Raw genomic sequence first — 27,515 nt, forward strand, 5'->3', positions numbered from 1 at the left:
TGTCTTCTAATTTCCAGGTTGACATAATACATTTTTTTGCTACAGCTAGGGCTATCATAATAAATCTTTTCTGTGCTCCATCCAAATCGAGTCCAAATTCTTTATTTCTTATATTACTTAGAAGGAAGATCTCTGGGTTTTTTGGTATATTGCTTTTTGTGATTTTATTTAATATCTGGTTTAGATCTTCCCAAAATTTTTCCACTTTCTCACATGTCCAAATTGCATGTATTGTTGTTCCCGTTTCCTTTTTACAGTGAAAACATCTGTCAGATACTGTTGGGTCCCATTTATTTAACTTTTGGGGTGTGATGTATAGCCTGTGTAACCAATTATATTGCATCATGCGTAACCTCGAGTTTATTGTATTTCTCATAGTTCCAGAGCATAGTTTTTCCCATGTTTCATTCTTTACCTTTATGTTTAGATCTTGTTCCCATTTTTGTTTAGGTTTACCATTTGTTTCCTCGTTCTCCTTTTCTTGCAGTTTGATGTACATGTTTGTTATAAATTTTTTAATTATCATTGTGTCTGTAATCACATATTCAAAAGTGTTTCCTTCTGGTAACCTCAGACTGTTTCCCAATTTGTCCTTCAAGTAGGTTTTCAGTTGGTGGTATGCAAACCTTGTATCGTGAGTTATATTATATTTGTCCTTCATTTGTTCAAAAGATAATAATTTATTTCCTGAAAAACAATTTTCTATTCTTTTGATCCCTTTTCTCTCCCATTCTCTGAAGGAAACTTGATCCCCCGGAGACTCAGGGAGAACGTTCAAACTCCTTATGGACAGCGCGGGATTTTAAACCAGGTCTGGTCCTGATCGCTGGCGTTGTTACGGCTTTGCACTAACCACTATACCTGCCGTGCCACCCATGTAATGGATAAATAAGTGAGAATGTGCTTGAAGTAATTGCTCTGTTCCTCGCCATTGACATGATGCCTCAAGCCAGAATGAAAGAAAGATGAAATGGTTCCCTTGGTGAGATCCTAACTTAGATGGCTTCATTCCTCTGCCTTTACTCGGAAAGCTAAGACCTCATCGAGAACATCTGTCAAGCTGCTGTGTGCCAAGGAATGTCAGCCTTCTGTCAATTGTTTGTTTGTCATTTGTTTTCCAGTTGAAAACTACTTTCTTATACAAGAAGATCAGCACTCTGGACAGTACAAGCTGAAGACCTATTGAAAATGAATCTTGGTATTTCAGATTGTGTGATGGCTCTGTGAAAATTTAATATATCCCAGACACTCTCTTCAGTAAATTGCAATTGCCTGGCAGAATGTTCAGGTAAATTAGTTGTGAGGTGCCCTGAGCAACATTGAGTATGTCATCTAAATGTGTGTTTTACCTTCTTTTAAAATCTGTCATTAGCATTTCCTATTTCTATCTTTCTGGAATTCACATCTTACTTTGCCCAATACTTCCCAATGCCTTTATACCAGTTTATTTCAGTTTTGTGCAATTTTTGAGTGATCTTAAAGTTTATTTACAGAAATCTTTGAAGGTTAACAAGACACTTTGGATCTTCAGCCTTACAAGTTGAAAGATTAGGTACAAAGCCACTTTTTTTTTGATAACTCTCTGTTTTGCCCTGAAGAGACTGAATATATTGTGACCAAATGTTGCAAGTTATGAGGAGGAAATGGTCTCCAAAGGGATACTGATATGTTAAGCAAGTAGGAACAAATGGGGTTTAGTATGGGGCAGATGTGAGGTTATCCACTCTGGTAGGGAAAGTGATAAACCATTTGATCAAGTGGGGAGAGATGACAGACCAGAAGTTGGAATATCTAGCACTTGAAGCAGAAAATTATAGCATTGTCATCTGGTTTATTGTTCAAAATGTCAGCTGTATTTTCAAGAGACAATAGACAATAGGTACAGGAGTAGGCCATTTGGCCCTTTGAGCCAACACCGCCATTCATTGCGATCATGGCTGATCATCCATAATCAGTACCCCATTCCTGCCTTCTCCCTATATCCCTTGACCCCACTATCTTTAAGAACTCTATCTGACTCGTTCAGAGAATTGGCTTCCACTGCCTTCTGAGGCAGAGCATTCCACAGATCCACAACTCGGTTCTAAATGGCCTCCCCCTTATTCTTAAACTGAGACATCTGGTTCTGGACTCTCCCAAGATTGGGAACACGTTTCCTGCCCCTAGTGCGTCCAAACACTTAATAATCTTATATGTTTCAATCAGATCCCCTCGCTTCCTTCTAAATTCCAGTGTATGCAAGCCCAGTTGCTCCAATCTTTCAACATATGGCAGTTCCGCCATCCCGGGAATTAACCTCCTGAACCTTTATTGCACTCCCTCAATAGCAAGAATGTCCTTCCTCAAACATGGAGACCAAAACTGCACCCAATACTCCAGGTGGGGTCTCACCAGGGCCCTGTGCAACTGCAGAAGGACCCCTGTGCTCCTAAACTCAACTCCCCATGTTATGAAGGCCAACATGCTTTCTTCACTACCTGTTTTCATGTGTAAATCTGGGAAAACACTGACAAATTGAATTCGAAGGTGGCAAATCACCTCAACAAAAGATCTCAGTTATGATATGCAATATGTAAACATGCTGGAACATGGGGGCTCATGGGATGGAAAGGGCTGTTACCATGCTGCATCTCTAAAAATTAATTAAAAAAAAAACCTGTGACAGATGAGAGGTGTTTGGGAGATAAATTGGGAAAGGTTTGTTAGAGCAGGTCACACACAAACACTTTAAAACACAGAAGTTTTGCAGAGTGCTCACAGACTCATGATGGAGTGCTATTTGCAAAAGGCAACCATGTAGCAATATACAGCAGCAGCTTTGCCTGAAAAACAATTTCCTGTCTGGAAGAGCATGTGATCTTTGCAGGCAGAGGCAGAACAGCTTTGCTCTCAGAGTGGGAGTGAGAGAGAGAGAGAGAAGAGAGATAGAGACTTCAGTTCTAGAGGGACAAGCTGGCAAGCTTTGGAAGATGGCCTGGCCAAAGGAGAGAACTGGCTGACTGGTTTTTCACTTTGAATAGGAGAAACAGAAAGGAACTCTGGTGACCTGAAAGAAAGAGGATATCATCTGGAGAACTCTGAAGGGGGAAAGTTTCGTCAGCAAAACACTGGAGTGGCTGATTAAAAAGAAATCAGTTGTGGATGTCCAGCAAACAACAAATCTCTCTCTGAAAACCAACAAGAACCTTTCTGAGTGCACCAAAGCCTGGTGAACTTTATTACCGCTAACTTCTGTGTGCAGTACAAGAATTGCCTGCAACCAGTGAGATTGGACCGTGAGCCAAAGAACTTTTCTAAACTTATATACACATTGCACGCACGTGCGCTTAGAATTAGAGGGGGATTAAGTAGGTTAAGTAAGTCAATAGAGATAAGTTAAAGTTTGATTCTGTTTTTATGTTCAAAGATAAAAGCAACTTTTGTTTAAGTAACCCTTTGTCGCGGTGCATATCTATTGCTGCTGGATTTTGGGATCCTCTGAACTCGTAGCAAAACTTAAACCTGCTAAGTTTCTGCAATATGTAGTATTGACCTCCTGAGATTCTCCAGCACATTTATGTATTCCACTTGTTCCCAGCATCTTCAGACTTTCTTGTTTAACTCCATCACGATGTGCTCCATTGTTTGATCCAGGCCGGGCTGGGAGTAGCTTGGTTATCCATTCTGAATTAATTGGCCACATTGTCAATTTTCCATCTGGAAAGTGTCATTTTTGCATTGTGTTTAGCCAGATCCAGTGATGCTATTTTGATGGATCAATGCTCATTGATTTTAGGCCCATAAATGGAAGTTCATGGAACTTGGTGATGAAGAATTTTGCTGAATTGTGAGATCTGTGGGAAAATCAGTGGCTTTACAACTGGGTTGCTCAGCAAAGCTAGAACGAGAACGAGACAACCCAAGCAAAAAGGGAATGTCGTGCGCCCATCAATTGATAGTTAAGGGCGTGAAGTTTATAGCATGTTTTGATTGCTTTGGTAGCAATCTACAGTCAGAGACATTTACTTCACTCCTTTCACAAAGCAACAGACAAATTGTCTTCAGAAGAAGGAAATGTGATGTCCCTTTTCAACAGGTCCCAATAATGCCACCAAACAGTTGTGTAGGGTAACCAGTAAGTCTTGGGAATAAGAGAAAACTCTGTTGCTCTCACTTAGAAAGAGTGTTATGGGCGTGCGTACATCCAGGACAGATGAATCGAAATGCCAAAAACTTCAGCAATGCAGCTCATCTCAACACTAATCAAGGGCCTGATTGTATTTCCATTCATTGTGTCATTCCATTAAATAAATGCTGGGAAGCAGGTGGCCAAAATTCTACCTGTAACTGTGCCAAATCCTATTTATTTTCCATTAACATTAATCTGCACTTCTAGCTCTATGGAATGGATGTGTTTACTGACATGTTTATATTATCTCTTAAAAATAATGGATGCAAAATTTACTTATTAGCTTTAATAATGATTGAGCATAGAATACAAAACTGTTATTATGAATAATGGCACATATCTAATGAAAGAATTCACTGATAATTGCCTATGGCTGAGAGACAACAGAGAAGTGGAATTATTGGTGAACTCATTGCATGTTTGAGTAGGCCTGGTTGAATTATGAAACATTGATTTCAACACTGCTGCGAGACTCCTGCAAGAGAGAACTTGAAGGTGGCTGTGTATCTGCTAAATTCTCTGCTTGGTTACTCCTTAACTTAAATGCAGCACTGCTCGAGCTGCTGCACTGGCAGCGATGCCACTGGCGTGGACCTGAGAGAGTGGAGACATGATATTGCTCAGAGGTGCTCAACATCCCGTGAAGGCATTAGATGGCCCACTGGAGGAACTGACAGCGATTTTAAACTAAAATCCTGCCACTGCGGGTCTCTGCCCAAGATGGCTTACACCTGTATTCAGCAGCGGCCACGAGGCTTGCAGATTCTGGGGAGCAGTGGACCGGCACAGGGGCACCGGACCCGTGCATCACTCCCCCGTTGAGAAGGAGAGGCAGAAGAACAGTGACCCGCGCAGGCTGTGGGTGACTTGTGGTCCGGGGACCCGCAGGGGTTGCAGGATGCTGGAGATTGACTCACGGGAACCAGGTATCCGAGGTGGGATTTGAGAGGGTGCTTGAAGGCAAGCAGGGTTCCCAAAGGGCCTTGGATACTAAAGATTTTTCTGATCATGTCGGATGTTTGGATCTGAAGTTCGGGTTTCCTGTGGATTGAACAGGAGTCAGTACAGCTGCAGAGTCTGCGGAGGCGAATCCATGGGTGCTCTGTGACTCTGAAGGGACTCTCTTTTGCTTATCTTTCTCTCACACTGCTTGACACTGGGCGACATAATGACGAATCTTTGCCTTATAGTGGGCAGAAGGCAATTTCACGTAATATTATGTGTTCTCAGAATCAGAATCAGAATTTATTCTCATGAGCAAGTCACGAAATTTGTGTTCTGTGGTAGCATCACAGAACAAACATTCATATTATAATCAACTTACAACATTACTATAGATTAAAAAATAATACTGCACAAAAAGTAAGGCAGTGTCTTTGGTTTATTGTTCATTCAGGAGTTCGATGGCAGTGGGGAAGAAGCTGTCCTTGTGCCGCTGAGTGCTTGTCTTTAGACTCCAGTACTTTTTTACCGATAGTAGCAGAGTGAAGAGGGCCTAGGTGGTGGGGGGGGGGGGTCTTTGAGGATAGAGGCTGCTTTGTTAAGACACTGTCTTATGTAAGGAGTGAAGTCTGGTGCCTGTGATGTCACACGGCAAGTTAACCCCCTGGAATTTATTCTTGTCCTGAGAGTTGGCGCCTCCATACAAGGCAGTGATACAACCGGCCAGAATTTTCTCTTCGTAAGAGTTTTTGAGAGTTTTCGGTGACATACTGAATCTCCTCAGACGCCTCACAAAGTATAGCCACTGGCGAGCCTTCTTTGTGATTGCATCAATATGAAGGCTCCAGGTAAGATCCTTGAAGATGTTGACACCCAGGAATTTGAAGTTTCTGACCCTTTCCACTCCTGAGCCCTCGATGAGGACTGGTTCGTTTTCCCCTGACTTCATTCTGAGGTCGATAATCATCTCATTGGTTTTGCTGACATTGAGCATAAGGTTGTTGTCGCAAAGCCATTCAATTAGCTGATTTATCATCCTCTTACATACCTCCTCATTGCCATTTGTGATTCTGTCGACAACTATGGCGTAATCGGCAAACTTCTAGATAGCATTGGAATTATGCCTGACCACACAGACTTTGGTGTATATTGAGTAGAGCAGTGGGCTAAGCACGCATCCTTGGGGTGCGCCAGTTTTGATAATCTGTGAGGAAAAGATGTTGCTTCCAATTCGTACCTACTGTGATCTTCCAATGAGAAAGTCAAGGATCCAGTTGCAAATGGGGGTACAGAGTCTTAGAGTTTGTAGCTTCTTGACCAGCACTGAGGGAATAATGGAATTGAAGGCCAAGCTGTAGAAGATGAAGAACAGTTGTATGTGTGAATTGCTCTTTTCGAGGTGATCCAGAGCTGCTGTGGAGCGATTGTGACGATAGGCAAATTGCAGTTGGTCCAGATCTTTGCTTAGGTGCATGTTAATTCCGGCCATCACCAACCTCTCAAAGAATTTCATTACAGTCGAAGTTAGTGCTACTGGGCGGTAGTTGTTGAGGCAGCTCACACTGTAATATTCTGTACTATTAAGGAACCATAATCTGGAAACAAATCTTGAAAATTCGCTGGAATTTAACCTCGTGCTGCTAGTTTTCTCCAAGAAATTCACAAAAAATGTAATAAAAAAAGATTAAATGCAGACTTTCTTCCAATGCACCTCATGACTAAATCATTTGTTTGCTGAGGAATTAATTCCTCCAAAGACATTTAAATGATCAAATAGAAAGGCTTGAACTTCTATAGGTGTCTCCAGTTCAGTGATCCAAATGACATTTTGGTTAAATTAAAGGACTGGTTAATGATTCTAGTTAACAACTGAAATCCGGATAATGTAAATGTTTAACCATTTTCATCCACTTGGAAAGATCCATTTCAAAACCCCTTGATAGACTTTCCGCTGTTCGCTGGATTTAGAAAGGGAGAAACTCGTGCATTGAACAAAGCTTCATTTCAGATAATTTTCAAACATGAAATGAATTTGAAATACAGACATGATATATGGCCAACATTTGTGTGTAACAAGATGTGTGGCATTCTTGGGAGCCTGAAACTAAAAACACCAAAATGAAGATTGATCAGAAAGAAGAGCAATAATCTTGGCTTTTATGCCCAGCTGAGCAGGAAATCAATTGTCTGTTCTTTTTTTCAGATATACAGCCTGGTTACGGATCCTTTTGACCTACGAGCCAATGACACCCGATCGACCTGCAAACCCCACCCCCCCCCCGGCATGTTTTGAACGGTGGGAGGAAACCAGAGCAGCCAGGTGAAACCCTCACAGACAGGGGGAGAATGCGCAAACTCCTTACAGACAGAGCGGGATTCCAATTCCGGTCCCGATTGCTGGCACTTTAATGGCGTTGCGCAAACTGCTGCGCTAAGCATCTGCCCTACGTGCCACCCATTCAGTGAAGAGTGAATGGTGCATCGCAGATAAGTAAAGGCTGCATTAGCACCTTATTAAAATGTGAAATTCATGCTGAAATGGGGAGTTAGGAGGATTTTCAAATATTTTATGTTCCTCTTGGCATGAGCATAACTAACAATAACCACATTGTAAACATCCCCTAGATCTAAATATCAACCTGATTTCATCAGATACATCTGAAAAACACCATCAAATACCATTAATTTGTTGCAGTAATTACCATATTTTTTCAGTGGCCAGATATTCATCCTGCAGCCCTTTCACTGGATCATTTATTGTTTCAATTGCTCTGCCATGGTCTTTATGAAAGAGGACTTGTCTCATGATTGACTGCTTAAATCTGAGTTGTTAATGTTGTTGTTTTCTGGAAATGGAAATTGAAAATGCTTAAGTTAGCTTGAGCCCATCGTGCAATGCAGCTTCAGGGAGAGCGAGGTGCCCGCCATCACAAGCCGAGTGGAAATTTGCTCAGCGAGAGTAACCGATCGAACAGCAACGTTTAGCTTGCTTCATTGCTCACAAGTCAAGTGTAAATACCAGGGTCACCATAAATAATGGGGAAAACTTTAAAAAACTGCTGCAGGAAAGGGAAACTTTCTGAGATACAGAACCACAATGAATCGCATCTTCAATTTCAAATATTTTGGATTGAAACATTGAAAAAGCATCAATTTAAATGATCGTGCCATAATCCTGCTCTCAGTCAGCTTGCAAGCACAATTTGAAACAATCTTTGGGATAACACTAAAATTAAAATGAGTGAACCAAAAGGATAGGAAAAATTATCTTCTTTTTCCCACCCCATAATTTTCCACATTCAATTCCAATACTGATCTTTGGTAACAAGAGCTTTGCATTTTGGATAAACTGGCAGAACGTTTGCCTTGCATTTGGCTGTAAGGCGAGAACATTTCTAGTGGATGGGACAAAATATACAGGAGTGCACCTGAGATAAGCAATTGTTACGACTGGACTCAGGATTTGTATGTTAAGGAGAGATCTTTAAGTAATCAGGCATAGTGTCCTACTGCCGAGAGCCATGTGGTTGGTCCTAATTGTATTTGTAAGGACCTTGATTATAGTGTTCATCATAACAAGCTTCTTTTGATATTTATATTTTGAAGATTGTACAGAATTCAGGCAATATTTAGTCAAGGCTTTTGCTGGGCTAATTTTATTCAGACTCCTGGTTTTTTTCAGTTGTTGTTAGCAGATGATCCCTGTCTACTGAGTCTTCCTCAATTTCTGTTTTTATGTTAATAAGAGACCACAGTAACTCATGGGGTTATTCATCACCTGCTTCACACAGGAACTTGCCCAGCCCCACCGCTTATCTTCAGTCATGGTCCTCAGGGGTGCTTAAGCCTTTTTTCAAACCTCCTCCCTCCCTTCATCTCCTCCTGGAGGAGATGAAGCACCTTACAGTCTGAAAATCACTTTCCTCAGAAGTCTATAATTTCACCACTTTTCCTGTCATCTGCATGGAACTTGGACTTCCTCCTTAATCTTACGGACTCCTCGTTTGCTGAGCCAGAAGTTCGTGTTGACGTATGGAGCATTTGTGCGATGAATGCAAACATGTGCAGCATAGTTAGAAAGCTGAACGTGCAGGATTTCTAGCGGGTTTCAGTGTCTCTCCCTGACTGTGATACATATCAACATGACAAATTGGCGACAAGGAGATTAAAGAAAGAACATCACATGAAGCAAATGATGCAAATGCAGTTTGTGTCAAGACAAAGTTTGGGTTATGAGCCCATATCATTGGTAAGCACATGGACATACTTTTAAGTAGAGCAGCAAATAATCCCCAAGCAAGTACCAGCAAGTGTTGGCATGGAGAGGAGATTAGCCGAGAACCTTCACAGGAAGAGAGAGAGGCATGGCTCGAGCAACTCCAGACTAGGTTCAGTATATGGGGTGAGGATCAGCAAAAGTCTCATAGAAAAATTTGTGGTGCACTGAGATAGCGGCCAGCAAGCACAAGACTCAAAAGTCTGTACAAAAGGCTTTATTCAGATAAAAATCTGAACACCCGTTCATGCTGCCGTGTGACCAGCTCAGGAGGGGCTGGATCAGGTTTATTATTCGGGTTAGCTGATTGACAGCCGGCTAGGTGGAGTTGGCTCCTTAGGTGGCCTTCCTGCATTCGGCTGGTGGTCGTATCACCACACAAGTGTGACCAGCCGAACCAGTACAGGTGCAAGAGCGCGAAGATAAGAAAGCTCATGATAGGTTCACTAGTGCAGAAGTTGCATTAGGAATGTCAGTGTTGATATTGGCCTCTTCTGCCTCTTTATACAATGACAGAATTCCATCGCCCTCACCTATCTCACCAGCCTCCGCATCCAACATATTATCCTCAGGAATTTCTGCCACCTCCAACGTGATCCCACCATCAAACACGTCTTTCCGACTCGTCCCTTCTTTGATCTCTACAGGGACTAGTCCTTCTGTGACTCCCTCGTTCACTCATACCTTCTCACTAATTGCACCTTCAGCACCTACCATGATGATCACAGGAAATGCTACACTTGTCACTCTCACCACCAGCCCTTCCAAGTGAAACGACACATCCCTTGTGAATCTGCGTGGGTCATCTGGTGCTCTCAATGTGGCCTCCATCAGAAAGACTGGATGCAGATTAGGAGATTGCTTCGTTGAACACCTTTGCTCTGTCTGCTGCCATAATGGGAAATACCCTGTGGCCAACCATTTTAATTCCACACCCTGTTCCCACATCGACATGTTAAACCAGGGCCATGGGCACTGTACAACTGACGCCACTGTCAAATTAGAGGAACAACACTTAATATTCTGGACACTCTCTAACCAGATATCATTAACACTGAGTTCTCTCATTTCTGTTAAGCCTCTCCCCTGTTGTTTTATAGACCTGACCTCTCCGGCGGGATACAGGTCGCAGGTCACCTCAGTGCCAATCAAGGTTAGATCCACCCACAAGTGAGTACCATGCAATTGGTTCTCATAACTGAGACAGCGCTGCCCTTGCCCCCCCAACCGCCACCCCCCCGCCTCGCCACCAGGGTGGCTGCAGTATAAAGTTCACCACGTGGGGCAACTCTCTCTCTTTTGGCCTTGAGATGATTCCTGAGCTCCGCTTCTGGTTGCGAGACGCAGGTGATGCTGGATGATCAATTGTGATGGGATCCATCCAGGTTAAGAGCCATGGGCTGTGAGGTGCACAGGGTTGGGACTATTTTAGCATTCACCCAGGAGCGACCACTGCGTTTCACCTGTTGCAAATTGTAACTAGATTAGTATCCCTGTGTTAGAGTGAGTGTTTATTGTAGAGTGGCTGTGAGTATTCTTGTGTAACCTTTGCTCCGTAATCTTTGACTGACTAGCGTCCGAAGGTGTGATATGTGTGTGTGTGTGTGTGTGTGTGTGTGTGCGTGTGTGTATGTGCGTGTGTGTATGTGCATGTGTTCCCTGTTGCCAATTCGCCTCGTATAAAAATCATAGTCTACTCACACGTGACCAGAACTTGTTACTTCTTGAACCCTTCCAACCTATTCTCACTATCATCTCTCTCTCTCTCTCTCTCTCTCTCTCTCTCTCTCTCTCTCTCTCTCTCTCTCTCTCTCTCTCTCTCTCTATCTCTCTCTATCCTTCTGTCTTCTTTCCTCCAGGTCCTTTTCTCACCAATCAGGGAGCTACCCCCTCCCCCTATCTCTTCATAGCTTTATTTCTCATGCCCTCCACCCTTATCCACCTACGACTTCCCGTCTGTTGGTCTTTGCTTCTACTCTGTCCCTTCCCCTCCTTCCATTTCTTTTCATTCAGGCATTTTCTGCTCATGCCTTGATGAAGAGCTTAGGCCCAAAATGTTTGTAATATCCCTTTGCTTTCTTTAGACCCTACCTGACCTGCTGAGATTATTAAGCAATTTTACTTACGACACTCAATTACAGCATTTGCAGACTTTCCTGCATACTACAAGTGTAGATGGGCACGTACCAAAGAAGCTTTTAAACATTAGGAGAAATATTCAGATGATGACTTGACATAATATAAAGCTCAAGAAAGGTCTCTTCATGCTTATATAAAGAAGTGATTTATTTTTGGCCAAATGAAAATGCAAATGGATTGAATCAGAGAAGACATGGATGTAATTTTGAATAGAAAGTTAAGCAAACATTTCTGGAGACATTCCACATTGCAGAGCTGAGCCTGTGAAAGCTCCCTCACAGGGTTGGGGACAGCCAAAAAATTTACAGATTGATTATAAGAAAGTGAATCATGATGGAATTTTAACATTCAAAGACAATCACTTGAAATGGATCAAAGTCAAACATATTTATTACAACAAAACAAAATATCAAATCATTGAGATTAATGAGTGAACAGCCAGACGGGTGAACTTCAGATAGTCTTTCTTGAGCTTGTGAATTTCAATTGAGTATTTCTGAATCCAAAATGTATTGCATACACATTTATTTCACCAAATCTGTCATGTGAAATGATGTGGCTATAAGAGTATTAGATATAGGAGCAGAAGTGGGCCATTCATCCCATCTAGTCTGCTCGGCCATAAGCTGATCCATTTTCCCAATCCTCCGCCTTCTCCCCATCGATACCCTGACCATTCAGATACCTATCAATACCTGCCTTACAGACACCCAATCCTCAGTGTCTTCAGCATGGAATTGATAGGAAGAATCTCAGGCAAGTTTTAGCCACCCATGGTAACAAATTCCAGAGCTTCACCACTCTATAGCTAAAGAAATTCCTCTGCATTTCTGCTTTAAATGCATGCCCTTCAATCCTGAAGTTGTACCCTACTACATCTTTGCCACATCTGTTCTGACCAGGCCTTTCAACATTCAAGAATGAGGGTCCCCTTCATTCTTCTAAACTACAAGGAGTACAGTCCAAGATCCATCAAACATTCATCATATGCTAAATCTTTCTTTCCCAGAATCATTCCGTGTATCTTCTCTGAAGCATCTCCAATGTTAGCACATGCTTTCTCAAATAAGGAGCCAAAAATTATAACCTATGTTCCAAGTGCCTTATAAAGCCTCAATAATGTATCACTACTCTTATATCCCACTCCTCTAGATAGGAATGCTAACATTGCATTTGCATTCTTCACCACTGACTCAACCTGGAGATCCAACTGCTCTGGGAATGGAGGACCATCGCCTTCCCAAGATCGTTATATGGCGAGCTCTTGACTGGCCACCGAGACAGAGGTGCACCAAAGAAGAGGTACAAGGACTACCTAAAGAAATCTCTTGATGCCTGCCACATTGACCACCGCCAGTGGGCTGATATCGCCTCAAACCATGCATCTTTGCGCCTCACAGTTCGGCGGGCAGCAACCTCCTTTGAAGAAGACCACAGAGCCCACTTCACTGACAAAAGACAAAGGATGAAAAACCCAACACCCAACCCCAACCCACCAATTTTCCCTCGCAACCGCTGCAACCGTGTCTGCCTGTCCCGCATCGGACTTGTCAGCCACAAATAAGCCTGCAGCTGACGTGGACATTACCCCTCCATTAATCTTCGTCCGCGAAGCCAAGCCAAAGAAAGAAGAAAAAAAAAATCCTGTATGAGGGCTCCCAAATCCCTTTGCCCTTCTGAATTTTGAATTTTCTCCACATCCAAATAATTACCAAAGTGCATGACTGTACAATTTCTAACATTGGATTTCAAGTTCAAGTTTTGGTTTATTTCTCATCTGATGTACGTGTACAACCCGATGAAACACTATTCTCTGGTCCACAGTGCAAAAAGATCCAAACACACATACAGACAAATGATATACCTAATATATATACAGCTTCTCTGTGGATTGTCACCTTGTCATGGTGGAGAAGCTCCTGTGGTCCTGTGATCCCGAGAGCGATGCTTTCTGGAGCTATGCTCCTGGTAGGATCACAAATGGCAGTAAAGTCAACAGCAATGTCCCTGATGAAGAATATTCCAATCAAGTCCTCAATGGTGGAGCAGGTGGTTGAGGTTACTCTGAACTCAATGGCTGTGACGGCGGACGAAGGTTGCAGCAAATCCATCAGTTCCAGTCGTCATGGTTTCCATGCCATTAGAACTAGTTAATTGATTTTTGAAGTATCGTGTGCTTCTTGGAGAGCAACATCAAGTCCATGTCAAACAAATACACACACAGGCGTCTTCGCTCTGTGAATCAACGGAGCGAAGGGCATCATCCACGTCTACGTGGATAGCCATCACGACAGAACTGATATACATATCATAACTCTACGCATATTATTAATATATGGTAGAGTCACAGGGAGTTGTTTTAGCAGTTTATCAGTCATTCAGCATTCTTCTTGCCTGTGAGATGAAGCTGTTCCTCAGCCTGGTGGATCTTGCTCGAATACGTCTTTTTATTTTTCCTAATGGGAGTAGCTGGAAGTTGCTGTTTGGAGTGGTAGGGGTCCTTACAGATTTTGTGAGGTCTCTTTATGGGGGCAGGGAGGAGGGAGAACTCATTGATTCTCTTTGCCACTTTTATGGTCCTGTGGATTGACCTCTGACCCGATGCTTTGCAGCATCCGTACCACACAGCTGCAGCTGGCCAGTACGAACTCGATAGAGCTCCTGCAGAAAGTTGACAGAATTGTGGCCAGTACCCTTGCCCACCTCAGCCTTCTAAAGAATGCCGCCGTTGTTGCGCCTTTGTCTACTTTCCTAATCTCTCTCGGTCTCTTTGCAGCGTCTACATTTCCTCAACACTACCTGCCCTTCCACCTTTGTTTGTATCATCTGGAAACTTAGCCACAAAGCCATTTATTCTGCCATCCAAGTTATTAATATACAAACTAAAAAGAAAAGGCCCCAACATCAATCCCTGCAGGACACCACTGGTAACCAGAAGCCAACCACAATAGGATTCCCACTCTCAGTTTCCTGTCGATCAACCGATGGCATACCCATGTTAGAATCTTTCCTGCAATTCCATGGACTCTCATCTTGAAAAGCAGCCTCATGTGCGGCTGACAAAGGCCTTTGGAAAATCCAAATATATATATCTCCTTTGTCTTGCCTCCTTGTGTTTTCTTTAAAAAATTCAAGATTTGTCAGGAAAGACTTTTCCTTAAGGAAACCATGCTGACTTTGGCCTACTTCGTCATTCACTTCCAGCTACTCCATTACCTCGTCCTTGACAATCAATTCAAACAACTTCACTATCACCGATGTTAGACTCACAGATCGATCATTTCCTTTCTGCTACCTCCTTCCTTTTTGAAATAGCAGACTGAACTGCATAATCTTACAGTCCTCCAAAATCATGCCAGAATCTTGGAAGATCATTCCTATTGCCCTCACAATCTCTGTAGCTATTTCTTTCAGAGCCTGAAGGTGTATTCCATCTGGTCCGGGAGACCTTTTAGACCTTTCAGCTTCCCAAGGATCTTCTCTCTGGTGATCGTAACTGCATACAGCTCTCTTCGTCAACAGCCTTGGAAATCAGGTGCATGGCAAATGTCTTCCAGAGTGAAGATTGATGCAAAATACTAATTCAGTTCCTCTTTTTCACTCTTAAAATACTTTAAAAAAGCTTCTTATGTCCTTTTTGATATTGTTTACTATCTTCCTTTCAAAGTTCTTATTTTCCTTCCTGATGACCTTCTTAGTTGCCTTTTCAAAGGTTTTGAAAGTTTCTCAGTTCTCCATCTTCCCATTAATTTTTATACGCCTTATCTTTTGCTTTTACTTTGGCTTTGACTTCACTTCTCAGCCACAATTGTGTCATTTATCCATTCTAATATTTCTTCTTTTTTGGAATACACTTATCCTTATTTCTCACAGAACCTCCAGCCATTGCTGCTCTGCCATCCTTCCTGCTAGTGTGCCTTTGCAATGAACTTTAGGCTGTTCCTCACTCAAGCCCCTGTGGTCCCCTTTATTTCTTTGATATACTAACACATCCAATTTTAGTTTCTCCCTTTCAAACTACAGGGGGATTTCCATCACATTATGATCACTGCTTCCTGAGCGTTCCCTTGCCATCAGCTCTCTTATCAGCTCTGGTTCATTACACAATAACCAATCCAGAATTCCAATTTCCCTGGTAAGCTCAGGCGCAAGCTTTTGTAAGAAGCTATCCTGAAGACATTCAATAAATTCCTTCCCTTGGGATCCAGCGCAAAGCTCATTTTCCTAATCAACCAGCATATTGAACTTCCCGCCCAATGACTATTGCCCTGTTTGCATTGCCTTCTCCATCGCCCTCGGTAGTTTGCAACCTGGCTACACTTTGGAGGCCTGTGTACAACTCCCATTAGGGTCTTTTTACCCTTCCAGTTTTGTAATTCCACCCCCAAGGATTCTATATCTTTTGATCAAATGTCTCCTCTCTCCAAAGATTTAATCTCATTTTTAACCAGCAGAACCACCCCTCTGCCTACCTTCCAGTCCTTCATATACACTGGGTAACCATGGATATTTAGTACCTAGCTTCTTTCAGCCACAACTCACTGATGGCCACAATGGTTGAATCCAGTGTCGCTACTAGATCATCAACCTTATTTCTTGCACTGCGGGCGTTTAACGAACCTTCATCACCCTTTTCAATTTTGTTTCCAAAATACCCCAAGTTCAATCCTTAATCTTACATTTGCAATGTTTCTCCTGTTGACTGCCTCACAATCTCGCTACACAGTATACCTTACTCTGTACCTTCTGCCCTATTCACTGCCCTCTCATTCTCACTTTCATGCCCCCCCCATCAGTGAGAATTATCAGAATCACTGAGGAAACAGACATTATAAGATTATGTTTAAACATGAGCTATTGATTCGTGAACCTTTTTTCTAAACCAGAGAATGACAGCCTATTTCATAAAATGTTCAACTCCAGCTATTAATAATTATTAGAAAATTCTGACAATGACAAAGCTTTAATTCAGAGGAAAGAATGAAAGAGAAATAGCTGAGACAGAAACACAGTGATGATAAGATGTTTGAAGAAGCAATTCCAATCACAAGATTCCATTTGTGAGTTAACACCCTCTAACAAATCCAACTTCTAGAAGCAGGAGTTATTGTGGAAGTATGAGATAGTGATAGTTGGAGATATAATTTGGGGTATACATGTACATCATTTAACTTCTAAAAATGCATACAATGGAAAAGCACTGTATAAATGGCTATGTATTTTCCAGAAACTGCATGATTGCAGAAGAATAATTCAGATTCCAATTAATTGAGTCAAAACTGACACTTTCCTCAGGTTAAGAAGTTGATGCAATGCTAACACAATTTTGTTGAGAGGAGAGTTTACATTTCCAAGCATGAAGATGTGATTTATTCTTTTCAAGTGGAAAAAAGCTGTACAAAACATTGTCCATGTACTGTGGAGTGAGAGTGGAATAGACAATGCACATGCCAGAAACTCTCCATTTCTTTTATGATCCTCAACTCTACCTGCGCTTGTTACAATTAGAACAAGGAATCTGCGTGTATGCATGAGCATAACAAATCTGAAATGGCAATACTTCAACCATCTGTTAAAAATGTACTTGTACAATGGAACAAACTTAACTTACTCCTACACATAGAAAGCACAGCCTTTTTTTTAAAACCAGCATGCCCCAAGGTACCAGAGGACACCTGTTAAGGTGAATGGAGGAAAGTTTAGGGGAGATGTCAGCGCCAAGTTCATGACAGAGAGAGAGGTAGGTGCGTAGAATGCATTGCCAGGGATGGTGCTGGACGCTGGTACAATAAGAACATTCCAAAGACACTTAGGTAGGCACATGAGTGTGGTACAGAAAAAAGAATAGGTTTACGAAGGTTGGTACATCATCACGGGCTGAAGGGCCTGTATTGTGCTGTAATGTTCTAAAATCCAATCTACCAGGGACCAACCAGCTTCCAGCCAATAAGTGGGTCCATCCTGAACCTCTGTGGCCAACTCTTCACCTGAATGGACTTGACGGGTATGACAATGTGGTCTTATCATTCAACCAGGCAAGAGTTTTTGCTTTGCAGACAAGCTGTTTCCCCTGAGGTGCTCAACTCATCTAAATAACACAGAACTCCAATTCTTCCAATGGAATCAACATCATGTGCTTTATTACAACAAATTTCCTCTCATAATTATTTTGCTTTTTTGATTTTAGCAAATCTGCAAAGTGAGCACAACACTTAAATCAGAAAGCTACTCCAAATTTCAATAACATTCTCAGTGCAAAGACAGTGGATTCATGTTGAATGCACACACAATTTGTGAAGTTACCATGGTGATCTGAATTAAATCTATTGACTTCAGTTGTTTCAAGACTTTTGGCTGATCTAAGAAACACATCAAGACACAAGCAGCATATTATGTTTGACTCATATATTCAGTTTACAAATGATTCTTGATTTATTTACCTTAGCTAAAGTTTTGAAAATAATTAGCCATGCGACAGGCACATTTATTGTTTGTCTAAGATCTTCCATTTCCACTTGATTTTCTAGTTAATTCATGAGATGGAGGACCCTGATGCACAAAGAGATGGTTTGGAAATCTCTGGCCTGCCCTCCATGTCCATTGTGTTCTCATTCCAATTGGTGGAGCTGGTTCCTTGTGAAGTTCCTCTTCCTGATTAGGACTACCCACTGTTTTTTTTTAATCATGTTCATGCATGATTGGATCCATCCACTGCAAAAGATACCAAGCAAATGATTGTCGAAGACGAATTGGTGCCATCTTTAGTGCTGTGGTTAACTCTAAATGTGACCCCAGTGGAAAAGAGGAGGCTGAAGTAGGGAGTAGGAGCTGTAAGAGATAAAGGCCAGTGGTGTTTCTGCAGAAGTGGTCAGGCTGTGGCCTCCAGAGTCGAGCCAGAGTGACTTATGTTTCGTCTGGCAGAATAGAGACCATCCCATGAGCTTCAGGGTTAACGCAGCAGTCAGTACAATGTTATGACATCACCAGCCACCCGAACCATCGCTGTTTGTAAGGAGTTTGTGCATTCCACCCATGACTCTGGTGCTTCAGGTGCTCTGGTTTCCTTCCATGCTCCGAAGACATGTGGATTAGAAAGTTAATTGACAACAAGGGCATAATTGGATGATGTAAGCTCGTGGGCTGGAAGCACCTCTTACCATGCTGTATCTCTAATAAAAGGGAACTTGCAACTACACTTAATGGGTAACAATGGGTCTACACACACCTTGTGCAGAAGGAAAGGCTAAAGGAATACAGACGGCTCCCTGCCAGAATAACAAAACATGGTAATATTTGAAGTTGTACTTACACCCGCAAATTGTCTTGTGTGAAATAAATATTCACAACACAAGGGATAAAGGAATGAAATAGAAAAGAGAATTTAAAAAAATCACGTAAGGAACAGAACAGATGACCGACGTGTGGTGATATGTAATTAGACCACTAGGTCACCAGGGGTCATCCCGGTGACCTTGTCTATAAAGCAGTCCAGAGCTACAGTCTAGCCTTCCAAGTTTGTCTTGCAGAGAGACAAGACCTCTTAGTGTCCATATTTGTTTATTAAATTATACTCGCAGAGCTGGTGTGGTTATTATCAGTACACGGCATCCCTGTTGACGTCAGCTTGCAATTAAGTTTCTTCCCAAGGTAAACACCAGGTTCCTATGAATTCCCCCATCTACAAGGCCCAAAATATTGCCGATTGCACTTCACCTCCAGGCGCTTCCGGAAAGAGAAGGCAAAAACTGTGGATGCTGGAAAGACACAAAAGGATAACACAAAAAATGTCAGCAGAAGTGCTGGAAGAGTTTAACCAGTCAGCCAGCATCCGTCGAAGAGGAATAATGACCACTTGTGTTTTCACCGAATTTGCCTGCACCCCTGCAATGTATTCTCTCGCACATGCCCATCAATTTCTCTTTGGATGCCACATATATTTTCTATTCTTGATTGCCGCACAATGATGTCTGTAAATCACACACTGCACACAAATAATTTTGGAAATGTATTACAGGCTCAGGTTAGAATAAGTCATTGATTTTATGCTATGAATTGATGAGGTTATGCCCAATGTTTCTTTCAAAATAACATTATTTCTGACTGATTAACAGTCGAGCTGAGTTACAGTTCACTGAAAATTATTGTGAGATCCAATCTTGTTCAGTGATCTATTTGTCTGATGCAGTATCCAGGAATGCTATCAGTCGAGGACCTCACATGCTTTATAAAAGCCTTTGGTTAACATGTTCTGTGGTGGAAATAATGTTTTTGCTTTTTTGTGTGATCCGTTCAACAGGGATAAGCAAAGCAGACAAAGCTCATAGTTATTATGCAGCTCCAGCTGTCTAACAAAGGTGATGATGAGTCTTGTCTGGATTCATGGCTGATCCATGCTTTTCTTAAGTGTATCTCCCATCCATCAGCAGAGCATATTATGGAGAGACTAGTAGCAACGTTCATAAAGTTGTGGAGCAGACTCATCTCATTTGCTAACATCCTTTTACATCTTGTCTATTTAAGAGAATCAACCTCAAGTTTATTTATCATCTAATTGTATAAGTACAACCAGACTAAATAGTCTTTCTCCAGTCCTCAGTGCAAAACATGTAAACAACCAAGCAGACATAATGCACTAACAGACAAGCAATCCATATGCAGGTCAAATATACATATATATAAAAAATATTGTTTAATAAATAGTAGAGTCTCAGATGGTTAGTGAGTGGCAGGTTAGTTGATGGACCATATAGCTTAGATACAGGAAGAATGTTCCCAATGTTGGGGAAGTCGAGGACAAGGAGTCACAGTGCAAGGATGATGGTAAACCAGTTAGAACTGTGATGAGAATAAACCATTCACTCAGAGAGTTGTGAACTCGTGAAAGTTGTTGAGGTCAGTTCATTTGATATATTCAAAAGGTAGCTGGATGTGGCCCTTGTTGGTAAAGGGGTCAATGTTTGGAGAGAAGGAAGAAATGGGGTACCATCATCATAAGATCAGCCATGACCGTATTGAATGGACACATATCAAATAAATAAACCAGGAGAATGTTTCTTTTTAACAAACAAATTGCCAGCCAACTTCACAGTTCAATTGAATGGGGGTGCAGATTCGAATGACTGAATGGTCTAGTCTTGCACCTATATTTTGTATTTCTATGATTCTGTTAAAATGTTTATGTTTATTTGCCCCAACACCTCATAGTTGTGTGTGGAAGAATTGTGGGCCCTCCCTGTCTGGAATGTATTGCGGGTGGTGATGTGTCCCCTCCCTGTCTGGAATGTATTTGGAAGTCACATCACCTGTCAATCAAGGACATGATTCCCCTTGTCCTCACAAACCATCACAACAGCCTTCGCACCCAACGTATCTCCTTCCACAATTTCTGCAACCTACAACATGATCCCACCACCCGACGTATCATCCCCTCTTCACTTTCCACAGAGTCCCTTCCTCCCTAACTTCCTTATCTACTCATCCCTTCCCACTAATAGTCTCTTTGGTATATATCCTATGACCACAGGAAATGCTACACATGCACTCACACCTCCTCCCTCACCACTATTTGGGCCCCAAACAGTCCTTCCAAGTGAAGCAACACTTCACTGGTGAATCAGCAGCGGTCACCTACTACATACCATGTTGCCATTGTAGCCTCTTCAACATTGGGAAGATTGGATGCAGACTGGGAGTTCATTTCATTGAGCATGCTTTCTCTGTCTGCTGCAATAATGGGGATCTCCCACAGGCCAAACATTTCAAATCCATGCCCCACTCCCACACTGACATATCTTCCATGGCCTCGAGCACTTCTAAACTGAGGCTATCTGCAAATTGAAGGAGCAACACCAACAAACTCCAAGCCTTCAGAGACAAGGCCCTTCAACTCTTCCTCCACTACATCAATGACTCCTTTTGTGCTGCCTCATGTACCCATGATGAGCTCATTGACTTTATCCACTTTGCTGCCAACTTCCACCCCGACCTCATATTCACTTGGTCCATCTCCAGCAACACTTTCCCTTTCCTCGATATCTCTGTCTTCATCTCGGGAAACAAACTCTTGACAGACATCTTCTATAAACTTCCACAGCTACCTCAACTACCCTTCTTCACACCCTGTCCCCTGTAAGGATTCCATTCCATTCTCACAGTTCCTTCATCTCCGTCGCATCTGCACCCAGGATGAGGACTTCCATGCTAGATCATCAGAGATGTCCTCCTTCAAACAACATGGCTTTCCCTCTACCACCATTAACAGTGCTCACCCGCATATCCTCCATTACCCTCACATTTACCCTGGCCTCCTCTGCAACAAGGGCAGGATTCCTCTTGTCCTCACCTACCACCCCACCAGCCTCAGCATCCAACACATCCTACTCTGCCATTTCTGCCACCCACTATGTGATCCCACCACTGGACACATATTTGATTCTCCTCCCCTCCCTGCCTTCCGTAGGGACCGCTCCCTCCATCACTCCCTTGCTCACTCCTCCCTCTACACCAACTATCCCCTTGGGACCTACCCCTGTGTCTGCAGGAGATGCTCTACTTGCACCCACACCTCCTCCTTCAGCACCATTCGGGACCCCAAACAGTCCTTCCAAGTGAAGAAACATTTCACTTGTGAATATGCAGGGGTCATCTACTGCATCTCATGCTCCCGCTATGGTCTCCTCTACGTCAGAGAGACTGAACACATACTGGGAGATTGCTTTGTTGAGCAATCTGACCTCTGCACTGGTGAGGATCTCCCAGTGACCACCCATTTCAATTCTCCATCCCATTCCCTTGCATAAATTTAATTTAAATTTAAATCAGAGTTTTAGGGACAGAGCCATCAACAATGGAAACAGGCCCGTTGGCCTCATGAGTCCAGGCCAACCACTGAAATTCTTTTTTCTTTTTTCCTCTCAGTGTGTGGGTTGCATGGTGGTGTCAATACAAGTCGAATACCCCTTATCTAAATTCCTGAAATTCTAAATGATTCAAATTTTTTTTTGACCATGGTCCCATAAAAGAGTTCAGAAATCCCGATCGGAGAATGGGATGTAGCGGTCGTAAGTAGTGCATCATTGAGAGTAGATTTTTCAATATATGTCCACTTCAGTTAATTTGTGCATATGTAAATATTTGTATTGTAATGTGAATTCATGTATCTTTAATTCTGAGTGCATGAGTGGATTTTTAAAATAGTGTTCCAAAATCCAAAATCCGAAACGCTTCTGGTCCTGGGCATTTCGGATAAGGGGTATTCAACCCATACTTGTTGCAAGCGAATGTAGCTGCAGGTTAGCAGAAGGAAACTGCCAAAAAGACAATAAAACATTTCAATACTTCATTTTTATTTTAAAAATAAAGCAGTTTTAAGATATGAAGTGGCCTGATTTGTTTTAATTCATGGACATTGGATTTTCAAATGTTGGATCCATCGGCTGGAAAAATACGAAGATTGCTTGGGTAATGTTTCGTGCTCAGAATGGCTCAGAAGTTGCAGCTGACTTCAACTGGAAGTAACTGTCAAATGTTCCTTACAGTGTGTGTGGTCAGCACTGGCATTCCTTGCAAAGTTAAGGAGTGTTAAGTGGGGCCTTGTTCACAGCAACACGAGCCTATTGTGATAGTATGGGATCCTATCACCACTGGATATATTTTTATATATTTGCATATAGCAATAATGATTGGCCGAGATCCGTAGCCAGACCTACTGGCAGGTCATAAAGGGCTGCACCTAGCCAGACCCAGGTCAGTATGGACTGGTCGACCTCGATGTACTACGCTCCAGTCTTTTTTTAATAAAAGCCTTGGTTTGAATCAACAAGTCTTTGACGCACTACATGTATCAAATAAATAAACCAGGAGGATGTATTTTTTTACAAACAAATTGCCAACCAACTTGACATTAGCAGTTCAATTAGTAACCGAGCTCTTTGGGGAGAAATATCTCTTCCAATTCCTAATGATAGTGTGTGCAATAATTGCTACTTTCACCCGAATCTGAACAGTTTAAACAAATATATTTTTTTAATCTCTCAAAGGTCAAGTAACGACTCACTGGATTCCACCACAACTGGAATACTGCCTTGCTTCTCAATTGTACAAAAACTGACAACAGAAAACAATCACCAAACCCTAAACATTCCAAGAGAGGAGACGTGGATTACAGATTACGAGGAACGAGGTAAAAGGATTTGTTTCAAAGCAGAAAATGAAGCTGACTAACTCCGCAGGTTAAGAGAAAGATGGCTGAAGGAGCGGCTAAAGGACGGTCAAGTGGAAATTTCAAAACTGAAATTGCTGAGGCTTTGCTGGGTAAATGTACTAAAAGATACAAAATCAAATGGAGGTGCAGTACATCTCATCCGCGATGTAGATACATGATAGGATGGGGCTGAATAAATTGAATGGCCTGACCCCTCTCTAACCAGTAAATTGAGATGATGAGTAACATCGATAGCAGGCAGGCAAGGGATATCCTGGCTGTGTGATCTATTCACAATGCAGAAATGCAGGTAGATGATAATACACAAACATGCTGGAAAAACTCAGCAAATCAAGCAGCAGGCTAAAGGAAGTAGGTTTCGAGCCTGGGCCAATAGTCAGGCATACTGTGCTACCTAACTATGGTCTGCAACACTGGAATTGTTCATCACTATTTTGAAGAGGAATTTTGGTAGGGTAGATATATTGAATTTTTTTACGGCTTTTGAGGGACTTTAAAAAAATGGTACATTGGAAATATGAGGACAGCAATGAATGAATCCGATAAAGAATGTAGGGAAAACCATTTGTTTGGGGAGAAATTGGAATTCCCACATGGAGTTGTTGGGGCTGGGTGGTTTACAGGGGTTTACAGATTGGTTATGCTGCCGACAGGGAGGGGAAGAGAGTTGCGAACGGCGGCTCGAGCTGCATGCAAACCAACCTCTTTTACATATTTTTCTCATCTTTCCGTTTCAATTTGCTTCATATTCTATTTATTGTTCTATTTTCTGGTGCCACTGCGCAAATATTGCAGATGCAATGTCATTGGCTCTGCACTCTGCTCTGGATCATCTAGAAAATGCAACTCATACATACAGTGCCCTTCATCAACTACAGCTCAGCCTTCAGCCCTATTATTCCTTCAGTGCTGGCCAACAAGCTCGAAACCCTGGGCCTCTGCACCCACCTCTGCAACTGGATCCTTCGCCCTGCAGTGAACTGGGATTCACTGGTAGTGTGTTGCGCTGATGGCTGGCTCCGCCTCCCGTCTCTGTCCCCATCTGCTCACAGATAACCCTAGTTTCCCGCCTAAACCCGGAACCCTTCCAAAAACTACTGTGAAACCCTACCCATAGTCATAATCTAATAAAAGCATTTGTTCTCCCTCCAGTCAGGAGGCTTTTATTTGCACTACACTTCCTCATTGGAAAACCAGTCTGTATGAATTGGAAACAAGGTCTCCTTCTCATTGATAATCAACACAGCTGCACCCCAAGGTTGCGCACTTATCCCATTGCTTTGCTCGCTATACGCCCATGACTGTGTGGCCAGGCAAAATTCCAATGCTATCTACAAGTTTGCCGATGACACCACCAAAGTTGTTGGCAGAATCACAAATGGCAATGAGGAAGCGTACAGGAGGGATGTGGTGGACCAAGTGGCCACATTGCTGAACAGGCAGAATCACCACACTGGGTGGCCGGCACAGAATGGGGTGGGCTCCCCTTTTTTGCCCAGGAGAAACCCGCGTTTGCAGTCCCGCATGGGTTGACGAAGCTCGTCGCTTCCCTGCTGTCATGTTACCAGTGAGACAATGACTCTGCAGCACGCTGACATCACTCCCCTTTATGAAGTGCACTGATATCACTCCCCTTTATGGGGCGCGCTGACATCACTCCCCTTTATGGGGCGCGCTGACATCACTCCCCCTTTATGAAGCATGCTGACATCATTCCCTTTGTAAGGCACGTTGACATCACTCCCCTTTGTGAAGCGCACTAACATCACTTCCCTTTGTAAAGCATTCTGACATCACTCCCCTTTATGAAGCGCACTAACATCACTTCTTTGTAAGGCATGCTGACATCACTCCCCTTTGTGAAGCGCGCTGACATCACTCCCCTTTGTGAAGCGGCTGACATCACTCCCCTTTGTGAAGCGGCTGACATCACTCCCCTTTATGAAGCGCACTAACATCACTTCTTTGTGAAGCGCGCTGACATCACTCCCCTTTGTGAAACGCGCTGACATCACTCCCCTTTGTGAAGCGCGCTGACATCACTCCCCTTTGTGAAGCGCGCTGACATCACTCCCCTTTGTAAGGCATGCTGACATCACTCCCCTTTATGAAGCGCGCTGACATCACTCCCCTTTGTGAAGCGCGCTGACATCACTCCCCTTTGTGAAGCGGCTGACATCACTCCCCTTTATGAAGCGCGCTGACATCACTCCCCTTTATGAAGCGCGCTGACATCACTCCCCTTTGTGAAGCGGCTGACATCACTCCCCTTTGTAAGGCACGTTGACATCACTCCCCTTTGTGAAGCGCACTAACATCACTTCCCTTTGTAAGGCATGCTGACATCACTCCCCTTTGTGAAGCGCGCTGACATTACTTCCCTTTGTGAAGCGGCTGACATCACTCCCCTTTATGAAGCGCACTAACATCACTTCTTTGTAAGGCATGCTGACATCTCTCCCCTTTGTGAAGCGCGCTGACATCACTCCCCTTTGTGAAGCGCGCTGACATCACTCCCCTTTGTAAGGCATGCTGACATCACTCCCCTTTGTGAAGCGCGCTGACATCACTTCCCTTTGTAAGGCATGCTGACATCACTCCCCTTTGTGAAGCGACTGACATCACTCCCCTTTGTGAAGCGCGCTGACATCACTCCCCTTTGTAAGGCATGCTGACATCACTCCCCTTTGTGAAGCGACTGACATCACTCCCCTTTGTGAAGCGCACTAACATCACTCCCCTTTGTAAGGCATGCTGACATCACTCCCCTTTGTGAAGCGCGCTGACATCACTCCCCTTTATGAAGTGCACTAACATCACTTCTTTGTAAGGCATGCTGACATCACTCCCCTTTGTGAAGCGCCCTGACATCACTCCCCTTTGTAAGGCATGTTGACATCACTCCCCTTTGTGAAGCGCACTAACATCACTTCTTTGTAAGGCATGCTGACATCACTCCCCTTTGTGAAGCGGCTGACATCACTCCCCTTTATGAGGCACGTGATTGTTTAAAATAAAACCAGTTGGTCATTGACTCTTCTCTGGTAGTTGTGTTCCTTGAGCTCTGTAGTTAGTCCCACTAAGTTGGTGATCCCGATGGGTGCTCAACGTCTTTTGAGCCCCAACAGTAAAACACAGTGAGAAAACCTGCAAAATGGATGCCACTACTGTGCTGCATACGGTGGCTGTGAAACTGCCCACCTTCTGGCCTCACAGAATATGTCCATGGTTCCAGAAGGATGAGGCTCAGTTCCACATTAGGAACATAACAAACAAAGCCACCAATTTCTGGCATGTAGTCACCTCATTAGATGAAGATTCTGCCGCCAAGGTAGATTATTTTATCAACAACCCACCCGAGGAGGATCAATAGAGTGCCTTTAAGGCACACCTCCTCACAACTTTTGGCATGTCTGACCTGGAAAGAGGCACACGCTTACTCCACCTTGGTGATTTAGAGGACAGAATGCTGTCAGAACTGATGAACGAAATGCTTGCGATAGCAGACGTCCATTTCAACTGCTTAATGTTCAAGGCAGCCTTTTTGGAACGGCTCCCTCGTGACATCGCCCTGCTGCTCTCTTCTGCTGACTTCTCCAAACCAAGGGAAGTGGCGAGGGAGGCAGACAGACTTCTCAGGGTACCGCAGCCTCCCATGGCAAAGTTTAAACAGGTCACCTTGGACAGTCAAGTCCACAAGCTACCAAGGAAGAAACAGCCATTAGAGAACAGTGTTTCTACCCCAAAAAGTGGGCAGGAATGAATGC

General features: G+C 43.0%; 1 long non-coding RNA gene across 1 annotated transcript; it reads left to right on the top strand.

Moving 5' to 3' along the window:
- Positions 1-746: 746 nt before the first annotated feature.
- On the top strand, positions 747-23,938 carry LOC138756588 (uncharacterized). Its single transcript, XR_011353172.1, has 2 exons — positions 747-1,288; positions 23,564-23,938. It is a non-coding gene; the product is annotated as an uncharacterized lncRNA (long non-coding RNA).
- Positions 23,939-27,515: the final 3,577 nt, after the last annotated feature.

Source organism: Narcine bancroftii, chromosome 3 (genome assembly GCF_036971445.1).
Source record: "Narcine bancroftii isolate sNarBan1 chromosome 3, sNarBan1.hap1, whole genome shotgun sequence".
NCBI lineage: Eukaryota > Metazoa > Chordata > Chondrichthyes > Torpediniformes > Narcinidae > Narcine > Narcine bancroftii.